The sequence below is a fragment of the Adelges cooleyi genome, unplaced genomic scaffold (genome assembly GCF_023614345.1).
Source record: "Adelges cooleyi isolate 19-005CV unplaced genomic scaffold, UGA_ACOO_1.1 ACOO_flye_CR_arks_rails_tigmint_CR_PRNA_207, whole genome shotgun sequence".
Taxonomy (NCBI): Eukaryota; Metazoa; Arthropoda; class Insecta; order Hemiptera; family Adelgidae; genus Adelges; species Adelges cooleyi.
This window is the reverse complement of record NW_026095868.1, coordinates 88542-103090: the sequence shown is the minus strand read 5'-3', so window position 1 is coordinate 103090 and position 14549 is coordinate 88542.

Below are 14549 nucleotides of genomic sequence, written 5' to 3'. Positions count from 1 at the left end.
GTATGTAATGAAATTATGAAGAATATTAACAGACTCAAGTACAACCTACCATCCTTGATGTGACATAGTAACGCTGCTGTGAAGTTACATATTATGTAAATCTAAACAACAACATTTTACTATAGGCTTTTTGGTAAAAAAATATATTTGTTGAAATGTTCCCATAAAAAATAGTAGACTTACCCAGTAGACGAGCACACTATAGTAAACCCATCTCCTAACTGGTATTCCGTATTGTATGATATTGCCACAACAAGAACAGCACCCATAGCACATGGTTATTTATTAAGTGGCTGTCGTTTTAAAAAAAATTTGTGACTGAATGACCACGATATAAGAGCAAAATTAAATTATTAAACGTCAACATTTCGTTTCTATAGTGTAAATCATAAAATCTTTTAATGTTTGGGCCAGCGTAGTATATTATTATATAAAATAAAACTAAGTTAGATATTTATTAGGTTTGATGCGGACCTAGAAGGTATTTTAATTATATTTATGTGTTTTTGTTTCGATGCGTATTTTATTTTAAATTATTTGTGTTTGGACCTAGAATATCTTTTAAACCGCTGAACCAATTTCTTTGTGTAGCAACTATATTGATCAGAAATTGTACCTAAAAGGGACTTTAATGGGCCAAAAATTAAAACAATTAATTTATAATTCAATAGGTCAAAAAAATATCGTTAAATAAGGAAGTGTATATTAATTTCCTTAAGTGTACCTTAAAGAAGTGTATATTTTATAATCTATTTTATTTATATTATATATTAACCAGGTCAGATTTAAATTTTGATAGATATTTTGTTTTATATACCGATGACAGCTGCATACTTTTCACAAGAAAATCTTGGCTATGGGTTTATTTTAAAGCAAATGTTGGTGTCATTAACAAAAGTTATTAATGTCTAGTGAGAGAAATTTGATTTTAAGTAAAAATAAAACAATGTTTATGACGTTTTCTATTAATACAACGTTTTCAAATAAAAGCAATTCAAATCTAAAAGGCTATAAGTAAGGGAGGGATTAGGTAATAGTATTTCATTTAATGGTTAATTTGTAAATTACAAGTAAACCAGAATAATATAATATGAATTTGTTAAGAGAGTCTTATCAATCGTAATAATTGTATATATTTTGAAGGAAAAAGGTAAAATAGACTTCGCTATTCCTGTGAAATATACTTGTAAATCAGTTGGTCAATCCTTTGTTAACTACTACGGGCTCATGTGTTTTAACTCTATTGCATATTAATAGAAAAATAATGTTCACTACTCTAAAAGTAATGCTAAAAAAATTGTATATAATTGGTTGTTTTCCCAATTAGTTTAAGTCTTTAATATTTTATGTTAATATCCTATGGCATTGTTTAAACACGGTCGGCGCGCTCAATCAGTTTTGGGCACACAGTGTGTACCACCGGTTCTGAACTTTGAACGCGGTGGGGCGCTGCGAGCTGACCAGCGGGCGGTCGTGATTGTTATTGCTTCCGAGTACTCTGCGGCTCTCTCTGCGTGGTTACCCAAGTCACAGCCCAGAACTGGAACTTTAAGTTAGTGCTCGCTTGTGCCCTGACGCTCGAAGCCGCTTCCATTTGGGTCCACGTGTTGCGCAATTTTACTGGCGACTAACTGTACCACGGGTGGTCGCAACTACAACTACCGCATTTGTTACTACCGCCTGATTCTGCTGTTCCACGGGTTGGCCTCTTTGCTATTGCCGTCCGACTATGCTGTTCCGATCGCCGAGAGTTGATCTCTCCAAAGGCCGCTGGTTAGGTTGAAAAAATTTACTTCTTCACAGTTAAAATTTGAAAAAAAACCATACTAGTTTTTAAGTTAGAACTTTGCTGACTATAACTTCGATAAAAAGAGTCGGATCGAGTTGAAATTTATAAGGAATAATTATTTAGTTTGCCCACACACGTCGGTTATATCAAATTTAAATTATACCAATATCCCACCCCCTAAGAGGGGTACAAGTGTTTTGGTTTTTTGGGGATTTCATCAGTATTTTTGAGACCTTAAAATTGAAAATTTGTCAGTAGTTAGAACTCATGATTCTATAATATATTAAACGGAGAAAAAATTCGGCAAATCATAAATGATACTTTATATTATAACTAGATAAAATCTCGTGAACATTTAACTTTGTGATACTATTATTATCAGCGCCTATACTATTATTATAAAATCACAATTTTTAAAATCTCCATAATAGTTTGTTGTTAAATATGTAAATGTTACAGGCAACAGCCGACATCTAGTGACTATAAACGTTGGTAATATTTAACTAATAAGTAATACATGTAAGTAAAATGTATTGCTTATTTGTATATCCCAAAATCTGTTGAAGACGGTCATTTTCGATTATTTTTACATGTCACCCCCTTTGCATTCCTACTCCAAATATTTAGAAAAAATGATAAAAACAGGTAAGCTTTATTAATAGACAAAGATTTTTATTATATTTATTATTTATTGTAGTAAATAGCTAGTAAGTTACGAAAGAATAAGAACATGCAACATCTTACATTGCATTATGTCGTAAGATAATACGTATTTATTGTAGTACTACATGGTATACGATATTTTTCAATGCTAAAAGGCAAAGATTCTGAGGTGACCCTACTCGTGGGCATGCAACATAGAGTTGACCATGGGAGAAGCATGTTAACTCAGCTTTTGCCATTGTGTTTTCTCAGTGATGATTGTCTTCCAACAGTCCAAGACATTTTCACGCTTCACGATATGTTTGACAAACTACACCATCCACTGTTTAAAAAAATGTAACAGAAGTAGGAAATTATACTGTGCTGAGTAACGAGCAAATGTAAAAACACTCAGCATTATTTGGATGAACTGTATAGACTCTGCCCAACGCATCATGTCCAGGAACCGCATGTCTAGTTTCCGCATTCCAGGTATAATAGCGAGGAACCTTACGGTAAATCAATGTCCTTGCAAAAAGATCTTGCTGACACAGTTGGAAGAAAGCTGTGAAAATGGTGTTTGGTTGTAGTTCTGCCACTTTGTGGACACTGTCCGCTATAAAGTAAACTCTTTGACCATTTTCTAGAAGAACACTAAGTTAAATAACAGTAGGATTACGCAATCTGGAACTTTGTGACAAAATAGTTCACTTTTCTACCACCAGGAGGCCCCTATTTATCAATCCATTATATAACTCTAAGAACTTTCTAACCTATGTTAAATTTTGTTTACTTAATAGTCTATTGGTATCGTGTAATAGTGTCAAATTTTGATTTTCATGATAATGTTTCAATACTTAAATAAATCACACTAAAATATTTATTTTAGCTCCTACTATTTTTTTTTGTATCTGTTTACTAACTACTCTTCGAGGGTGTAATATAATTAAAAAAATAAATAATTCATTCAGAAGTTCAGACCGTAAAAATGTATTTATCGTTTAAAAATTACTATTCTCTACCGCAAGGCGCTGCCTTATGTTAAGCGCAAACCAGAGCCATATTATCATAAACAACCAAGATACTGAAATAAAATAAAACAGTATAAAAGTTGTTAAAATTACTATTAAAGTTGTATTTTTAAAATAGTGGTTAACGTACTGAACGCGACAATATAATAATAAACGGGCCAAACGCAAGTTCCAAATGTTTTATATACATTTCGGTCGGCATCACGTTCTCCCAGTATCTCAATAGATACTAACATTTTTATCGGGTCGATTACGTGTTGGAATACCAAAAATCCTGCTAAGCAAGCGTTAAGTGCATCCGTTCCTATGTTTGTTCCAAATATATTTGCATCCTATTAGAAATTACACACAATTACAACAATTAGGCCGCACGACTTAAAATTACAATAATTAAACTACATTTGCCAATGTTTTTAACATAGGTAAAGTTGTATAATAACAAACATGTACAATTTCATTTAATGTTCATACATTAATGAGTTAAATTTAAAATGGTAATTATTATGGTATACTCACTGTGGAAATATAATTTTTTAGTAAAAAGTATCCGGTGAAGACCACGTCAAAGAGATTTATCAGTAGCATGGCAATGTTATGCTTATTGAAGGTTTCCGTATCTTTTGTTTCTGTAAAAAAAATAAAACGGCCATACCCTTTTTATTACTTTATAGTTTATAGTTTTTATAGTATGACAGTACTAAGTAGTAAAAATTAGTAGATAATGAAATGTTCAAGTGTATGAATAAACTCAAGTCCGACTTACGAAAGTAACATACTACTGCTGCCACAAAGTTAATCGTTATAAAACTCTAAAACATTTATTTTAATATAGTCAGTCTTGTTAACAACATTTGTTACAGTATTTCCATTTTAAATGGTACTTACGAAGTAAAAGAGCACACTATAGTAAACCCATCTCCTGACCGGCATTCCTAACTTTGAGTTGTCGCCACAACAAGAACAGAAAATATAGCAGCACATAGTTGTTTAATAGTGGTAATTATTTTGAAATAAAACAAATGTCGGAATAGACGAAAAACAGCGGATTGAACTGATCCGATAAACACTTCAGAATAAAATTAAACTGTTCAACGTCCATATTATGTTGTTACCATGTAAATCATAAAATTATTTTCTTATTATAGCCAGCATAACCAATATAGGTGGAAGGATAATTGACGATTCTAGAAAGCCATGAAAAGACGTGCTAACGAAATACGAGGTGTTGTAAGTAGTCATGGCTTAATGGAATAATCCAGTAATCATATGTGTTTTAGATAATGTATCACATCATTTTACGGGGAGACAAAATTATATACAGCCAATGGTTCAAAATTAGATTTAGTTGGCAGGTCAACTATTAAAGTATATTTTAATAATATTCCTGTAGAAATACAATGCGCGGTCGTACAAAATTTGAATTGTAATAGTCTTCTTGGAGTTGATTTTCTAATTAAATATAAGGGCGTAGTTAACTTCGCTAAGTCAAAAATACAACTTAATGTGAATAATAAAGAAATACACATGGATTTTTTTAAAAATGATAATAATGGAATTAATATAAATAGAATTGAAGATAATAACAACAATAGTTATTATAGGGCTAATAAGAATGTGAATAATAAAAATAGTAGTATTAGCCAGAATACTAGGATTAATAATGGTAAAAGGAATTTTAAGAATGGTGTGCACAGTAATCATAGCGCGAATAAGAATATTAATTTGGGTAACTTTAATTATTATAAATATTATAGACACCCCGTGGGTTAAATAATAATCATTCTAGGGCTGTATTCAATGGGAAAAATAGGACAACCCAAAATTATTATAAGGGAACTAGAAATAGGAAGTTTGAATATAACTGTAATAGGTCTACTTTTAATGCTTTTAGCGATCAATCTAGAAAGTGTATTAACAATAGACAGAGACCCAATTATACTAGCAGACCGTTTATCTCTAACCAGCAATATAACATAGGGGACTTAGACTATAACCTAGGAACCCAAAATTATGTCTAAACTCCAATTCCTCTGTTTTCCTCTGTCTCTTGATGGAAATTCCAAGAGACAGTATAAGAAAAAGGAAAAACACATTTCTATTTTTCTTTTGTAAAAGTATAATTTTTTTTTTTTTTTGGAGAGTTACAATACAATTGTATTTTGCGCGAATCATATTAATCATTTACTTTTGTTAGGTGGCAAAGGGAATTAGCACATGTTTCCTTGGAGGCAGACAACTGCCGTTGCAGATTTATGTAATACTGTAATTTCCATAAGTAAGTCATTTTATGGTCCATTTTAGTTGTGACCAGGGCTTGAATCAAAATTTGTTTTATTGTTTAACGTTAAAATGGATTAGGTATAACGTTTTTTGAATTATAATGTTTAGCGTTATTATAAATTTAAACGTTATCGTTTTTATTTTGTTTACCGTTGATACGATTTTAAACGTTATTGATTTTTTCCGTCTGGTGTTAAAAAGATTTAAAACGTTATTGAATTTTTTCGTTTAACGTTTATAGTATTTATAACGTTACATATTTATTTTTATTTCGCATCTTCTAATTTTTTTGAAAAAAGTAATAAAAGAACTTGTACTTTTTTTGTTAGTATCTAATACTTATTTTTATAATTTATTATTAACTCATATTTTCAAATACTTATTTTCGAAGTTACCATGTATTTTTTGAGGATAAACTAAAAACAATGACAACAAATTGTGTTTCTAAAAAATATGCCATTATCTACAATATTTATAATCAATTTTTTTAATACAATTTACATTATAACTAAAATTTCAAAATAAATATTTGAGTAGCTAATAGAAGTTGAAAAAAAAAAATGTTTACATCACATTTGATTACTTATATTCTATAATTTGATTTTGTTTTCCTTAATACTTAAAATTTTAAGATCAATACTTAAAAATTTTAATATAGTTTTATATTTGAATGGACTATATATTTTATAACAATAACCATTTTTAAGATTAGGATGAAATGTGACTAATAATAGTTAAAACTGTTTCCTAAGCTAAATATAATGCATATGAAAAAAGTCAGAGGTCGGCATATACTTTCTTGTTTTTTAATTTTTATAATATACATTTTTAAAGCTCTGTAGTGAATGAACTATACACATAAGATAAAGTTCTGAAACTCTTAATTGCACTTCCACGTGCCAAAGGGATTTTAGGAGCCTAAACAACAAAATCCGTTAATCGGTTTTGGAGATCTGTAAAGAGTAAAAAAATAGCTTAAATTGAAATTTTTTTTTAATTGTTAAAACCCTAAACAATTTGTTTAATTTTTAAATTCGTATTTTGAATCTTCTTGACAAGCCTCTCTGATGAGCTTAGAAACAACTTGCTATATTATAAAGTTAAGAGAAAGTTGAAAATTATGCGTTAGAAGATCGTAACACAACAGATTGTTTCAAATTTAAATAATAATAACACATAAAAATGTTCTCGAATATTCTACCTCACACTTTCCCGGTAAATCCTTTATCTTATCAGATGTTATAACGAGAAAAAAACACTGCCGTGGTAAACAACACCCTATCTAAAACGTCTAAAATAGTTCATAGTACCTATTACTCGTTTGGTCATTAGGTCGTTAGGATCTAAGTATTTTTTCTAGTCAAGGTGCTAAATCAAAATTGTATGCCTATTATTGTATCTGAAATGTGATATTTTAGACCCGTTTCTATATAACTGGTATAGTGAAGTGATTCTACATTCCATTATCGCTCTACAGTTTACATAGAACAATAAAATTTACTGCAAACATAAAATAATTTCCCAATACGTAGTAATTGTAATTCATATGTTGCGATTTCATACAAATTACACATACCTAATTATAGACGACAAAAAAACCAAACATTTGATCATGTAAAGTCTATTTGGTGTAATTTAGTTTTTGGTACTTTTAATAATATTTTTTTTTTACAACATTTTGATTCGTTTATCCGTTATTGTTTTCGTTATGTTATTTGAATCTTTCCGTTTATCGTGTTTTTGATATGTTTAACGTTTTTATAATTTTCGTTTATCAAAACGTTTTGGTTATTGTTTTTTTTAGAATAAGCGTTTAATGTTTTTCGTTATGTTTTTGGTTATCCATTTCAATCGTTTTTTGACAAGTTTAACGATATAACCATAACGTTAGGTTAGGTTTATATGTTTTTATTTGCCGATTGCCGTTTTGCCATGGCCATAGATCGTCGTAATTTTATTTTGCCGCAGACCTATTGTTGCCGATACTGCCGCCTAGTGCCGCATTTTTACTGCAAATTCAATATTTTATTGAGTTATATTTGATTATGATCAGCAGACCTCATTTTTTCCACATAACTTAACGCGAAGCTTAGAGATTCAAATAACGATCATATAGGTGGTTTAGAAGAAGGGGAGTGATCAACCTTTATTTTATTCTGCCGGATTGTTTTTTTTAATCTCAATTAGTTTTGGTGTTATTGCGCGAATGTCATCAGCATTTTAGTGGTATATATTTATTTCCGGTTGGTTACCGTTGAGCTTTTTATATTTTATATTTTATTTATACAGCTGTTTGTCTCTGCGTTTGTTTAGATTTACTGTTATATGTAATATTATTTTGGCAAATATTTTCCGGGCTGACCCCCGGTGACCGTCCAAAAGAATTGGTAAAGCTCGACAAGGTAGTCGACCATTATTAATAGAATTCAATAATGCAGATGATCCGATAAGACTACTCAAATGTAAGTCCAAACTCCGATCTTTAGATAAGTGGAAAAATGTCTGGGTGAATGCCGACACATTCTGATATAATATTTGAAATTTTCTCTTCACTAAACCTATACCAATTAAATAATATCTTTAACGTTTATAATTCTCAACTTGATTTGATTTTCTCAAATAATCCCCTGATTAATGTAATACCATAAGATTATAGCATTGTTCCAATTGACTCATACCATCCAGTACTCACTACTCAATGTGTTATTGATGATTTTACTAATCACAACTGTTCAGAATCATGGTACCATGATTTTAAAAAAGCAAATTACAACCTTATGAATGTTATGCTTGCCAACTACGATTGGTCAACATTTTATAAGATAAGTAACGTTAATACTGCAGTACAAGTATTCTATGAAATAATGTGGAATGTCCTAGATCAAACCGTTCCTAAAATTATAACCAATAAAAGTATGTTTCCAAAATGGTTCTCTAAAGATCTGCGGGGGTTAATTAAGGATAAAAAACGGTTACATAGTCTATTTAAACTTGCTGGCAGTATTACCGATTATGTAAATTTCTCAGAGACAAGGAAAAAGTGTAAAATAATGACTAAATCATGTTATGAAAAACATATAGAACTTATCCAATCTTCTTTAACCAAAAACCCAAAATATTTTTGGAACTATGTAAAGAATAAACAAAAACAAAATTTCATTCCTATGAATGTAACTGACGAGGTTGTGGTTGCAAATAATATGAATGATGCAGTGAACTTATTTAAATCATATTTTGAATCTGTCTACACTAATAGATATAGTTATACGAATCACATTAAAAGTTTTAATACAAATATTAAATTTAGCAGTAGTGAGTTTACTGTAACCGAAATATTTGAAACGCATATAATCATATAATACTAATAGTGGTCCTGATCAAATTCCTGATTTAGTTTATAAAAAGTGTCATTTCTCATTAAGTAAACCCATGCATTATTTATTCAATCTTTCGCTATCCTCTGGATGTTATTCTGAAAAATGGAAATGAAGCTTTATTTATCCGGTTTATAAATCGGGAAATCGAAGTGAGGTTACTAATTACCGCCCAATTTCACGATTAAGTGCTTTGCCAAAGATTTTAGAAAAAATGTTAATACCAAAATTTGAAACTGTCTTTAAAAATATAATTTCTGATAAACAACATGGTTTTCGTCATTCGAAATCAACAACGACTAATCTAGTAATTTATTATTCCGATTTAATATCAATGGTTAGTAAAAGCATTCAAGTTGATGCAGTTTACACTGACATTAAGAAAGCATTTGATAGTGTGGACATGTCTATCTTAGTAAAAAAACTAGAATGTAATGGTATTGGTGGACAAATGCTAACTTGGATTAAATCATACTTGTATGGTAGAACACAACAGGTAAAGCTAGGCAATTTAATCTCATCAGATATAAAAGTTACATCAGGTGTACCCCAAGGGGGGCACTTATCACCTATCTTATTTTTACTCTTTATGGATGACATTAATAATATCTTTAAAAATAGTCACTTTTTAATGTTCGCAGATGATTTAAAACTCTATATGCCTATTTACTCGATTGCTGATTGCATTAAATTACAAATGGATTTAGATAATTTTTATTCTTGGTGCACATCTAACGGATTAAGTGTTAATGCAGAAAAATGTTCGCAAATAACATTCTCAAGACGTAAATCCAAGATAAATTTTCATTATAAAATTAATAGCTCAGAATTAACAATAATAACACAGATAAAAGACCTAGGTATATTGATATCGAATGATCTATCCTTTAACCAACACATAAACATAATGTGTAATAAAGCTCTTCGTGTATTTGGTTTTATAAGACGTAATTGTTCAGAATTTAAAAACCCTGATTGTTTAAAAATATTATATTTTACACTAGTACGTTCTGTTCTAGAATACGGCTCTGTAATTTGGAACCCATATCAAGGCGGATTAATAAATAAAATAGAACGTGTTCAAAATAGATTCTTACGTGTACACGCATATAAAACTAACAAAACAGGTTTATCTCTTGAACAACTAATGTGTCACTATGGTATTGTCTCACTTGAAAAAAGAAGAAAATTACTTGATGCATCTTGGTTGTTTAAATTACTGAATTCAATGATTGAGTGTCCTGAAATTTTAAGTCAAATACCTCTTAATGTCCCTCAAATAAATACCCGTTTGTCACAAACGTTCTATTCTGCTACCTACCGGCAAAATTACAGTTCTTATGCGCCGATTAACATAACGTTAATCACAGGTAACTCAATAAAAAATTTCGATTTTTTCCATGACGACTTAACCAGGTTGAAATATGTTATTAATTTGAAATGCATATATATATATTTATATATATATATAATTGTATCTCTACTATATTTGTATCAAACGTATTTATAATTGTCAAAAACTGTTCTGAGCCCGACCTGGGCGTATAATAAAATAATAATAATAATAATTTTGCGCATGCTGATTTTCGTAACTATATGAAATTATTTTGAAATATTTTCGTTTATTTATTTTTTATTTTAATAAAAAAATTTTATTTTTCTTATGAGAACACTTACAATTTTAAAGGGTACTTACGTAAATGACGCCCGAGCTGCTTGTATTATCAAAACCAAAATGTCTGATCATTTTGGAACATATGGAACATGTTAATTTTCCAAGGCAATGTGTATTTAGGGACTATGTAAAATTATTTATGTATTAATTATACTGTATTTCATTAAGTATATGTATATGTATGTCTTATTAAGTCGACTTTTATATTAAGTTTTAGGCGCAGCGATACAGTGGTCAACTTTTGAAACTGTCTTTTTAAAGACAACCTGTGTGTTAATATTGCCTTTGTTTTACATATTTTTATTATATACATATATATTGACCTATTTTTATAGTTAAAATAAATCATTTTCTAGACATACGGTACGCCAAAGGCTCAAGATTAGCCGACGTCAAAATACTTTATGTAATTTTTTTGTTTTGTATGTATAATGTTTGTATACATTTTAGAAAAAAAAACCGAGTAACGATCTGGGGACGGACATAATTACTTTTTTTAATTTAAATTGTTTACGGAAAACTACCCTACAGTTAAATCAAAATACACCCGAAGGTGCGTGCATTCTTTAACTTAAGTGGATATTGTGAATGGTCTGGGTTTTTTTGCAGTTTTTTCCCCAGAGCCATTAAGTTAACTTAAATTCTATAAATTGTTATTACACATAATTTTTATTTTTTTAATATTATTTGCTGGACGTATTATTCTGGCCTTAACATTGAAATGATTTTGTTATTTGCACTGTAGCAACGTGATGTTGACGTTTAATAATCGATTTTTTCTCTTTTATAGTGTCAATTCAGTCAGAAATTTGTTTTAAAACGACTGCCACTTAATAAATAACTATGTGCTATGGGTGCTGTTCTTGTTGTGGCAATATCTTACAATACGGAATACCGGTTAGGAGATGGGTTTACTATAGTGTGCTATTCTACTGGGTAAATCTATTATTTTTATTGGAAACTTTTAAACAGACATATTTTTTCACCAAAAAGCCTATAGTAAAATGTTTTTGTTTAGATATACATAATATTTAACTTCACAGCGGCGTTAGTCTGTAACTTCGAGGAAGGTAAGTTGTACTTGAGTATGTTATAATTCTTCATAATTGCATTACATACTTACTTTCACATATTATGAGCAGAAGATACAGGTGTGGTGAGCTGGCTAAGGAGAATACCAATAATTGACGAACTTTATAAAGAGGGAGAAAATATAAAAGATAAGATCTTTCCAACTACTAAGGTGCCGTGCGAACACCTAAGATATAAGACTTTCATGCTAGTGATCAATTTCGTTAACGTAGTCTTTACAGGGTGCTTTTTGCATGGAAACTTCTTTTCCAGAGTGAGTGTACTTGTAATAAAAAGAAATAAAATAATAAGATATACTAAAATAAATTGACAACAACAAAATTAACACTCTATAGTGATAAAAAAACAAGAAGCACAAAAAATCTCCCGTTTCGTAACATTTATTGAATACTTATCATAGAAAAAAATCAGTAAAATGACTTAAAAATGAATATAGTCCTAAAATATTAGGGAGGCAATGGAAACATTGAAAAATAGGAATATTTTGTTAAATTGACACTTGAGTCCGTTATCAAATTTGATTGGTTTTCTTTCTGTGTTTCAATAGTAGGTAGGGGTGGTCGAGTTGAATAAATGAGCACGGAAATAATAATGACGAGTAGATATATTAGCGTCCCAAGCTCCTACCTCGTCCACCAGAGCCTAGCCACTTCAGGGCGAACCCCGCATGAAGTTTCTTTCTGGCGTTAGATAAGGGGTGTGCCCAATGATATACCCAGTCCCCCACGGATGGAATTTTTCCTCGGGTATTTGGGATCACCGCCGGAGTTTCTCCGGGTATTTGTCTCTGTTTCTCCAAAGTTCTCCGGTCGCTTCCGATTATCTGCTAGAATGTACCGGGTTCTCCGGTGGAAGGTTTACTCCCATTCACAATCGGGTTTTCCGGTTTCCTTTCAGTCGTTAACAACCAGTCTTCGGGCGATTTTGCTTCTGTTCCGATAGCCAAAGTCAATGGCGTCTCTCCCGTTAATCTGTTAATTCTATTCGAAGGGACAATAAAATTAGAGACAGGCAACTGTCCCATTGATGATGAGGCTTATCCAACAAAGCTGTGCACAGACCTTTATTTAGATCCTGGTTGCGCCTCTCAAGTCTCAATCGGGTTTGCTCAGAGATGGTAAATTGGGGTTGTTCACCCTTCAGCTTCCCACCCCTTAAGCGCCTGCTCCATTTGTTTTGATACGAACTGAGTACCATTATCGGAGAGTTGGGTAACCGAAGCGTGAGAAGTACTCACTTTCAAAGTTGTCGACGAATGCTTGCGACGTGGGTTCCGACGGGTATGCAGGTTTTTCGTCGGGCTGTTTATGGGTACGAACCCATTAGATCAATGCTGTTCTCTTCCTACGGTCACCTTGGTACTCGTTGGCGTATTGTGTCCTCCGGCTTGTGATTGATCGGTTTGACATATGCTTATTGCTTACCCGTATAAAATATACAGATCCGAGACGACTTCAGCCCATCTCGTTCGTTCGCAGTTTTTTTCAAGATGTCCTGAATATAAGGAGCATTCTGCTGTCATTTCCCCACCACTTGGTCAGTGGTTATATATGGTCGGAATTACTCTTTATGGTCCCGATTTCCACGGTAGTAATAATCACGAGTAGGTATATTAACGAAAATTAGTATTTTAAACAAATTAATAAAAAGACATACAAAAAAAAAACATGGACTCCGCCGATAAAAAAAATAATTTTCATTTTGCTCTCTTGTAAAACTATATAACAGTCAATTGTACTCATTTTGATTCACACTTGTAGTGGTACTGCCTGAACGTTATAATTAGGTGTAATTTGTTTGTAGGGTTTAAATTTCTTAGCAACGAACGTAGGACCGAACATAGATGAACTTAACATTTTCTTTGAAGGATATATGATATTTCAACATTTAATCTACCCGATAAAAGCGTTGGTAAACGTCGTTATAATGGGTAAAACTATTGACTATGAAGATATTTTAAGTATGGCTGGATGTTGCGCCAGTACTGAACACCATTATCATATCGGAAACGGTATGTTAAACAATTTTTTAAAACTACCACTTTAATAGATTTTTAATAGTAAATAATACTAATTTTATTCTGATTTATTTCATTTCAGCCTTTTACTTATTTATGATCATATGCCTCTGGTTTGCATTTAATGCAAAGCTACGATCTTCACGCGAGAAACGAAATCAGGAGAGTGATGTAACGGTTTAAATATAATACTTGACAGAAATTACCACACACGGAAATAAATTGTAATTGATGCACAATAAATAAATTTATCAGTGATTTATAAGTAATCAACTAAATATACACATTTTTTAAAAGTCTGGAACATCATGTAACAGGCATGTTAGACGCATACTAAAAATATAATATTAGCATTCATATTAATGATATGCAGTATACATTTTAACATTTACAGTGAAACCATATAACTAATACAAAAGTATAATTAGAGTATAACATAGATTTTGTAACATAAACTCGACTCTAAGATGACAATTATGTAGACATGCAAAAAAGCTTTAGGCAGGTAACTTTTTAGATACTTAAAGGTAATGTTTACAGAAATTGGTAGATAGGAATTTTTGTGAAGTGAAATTTCGTATGCCACGGTAAAATAATTAAAACTTTGTGTTTTTAAATATCAAACACACAATGAATTATGAAAAAAAAT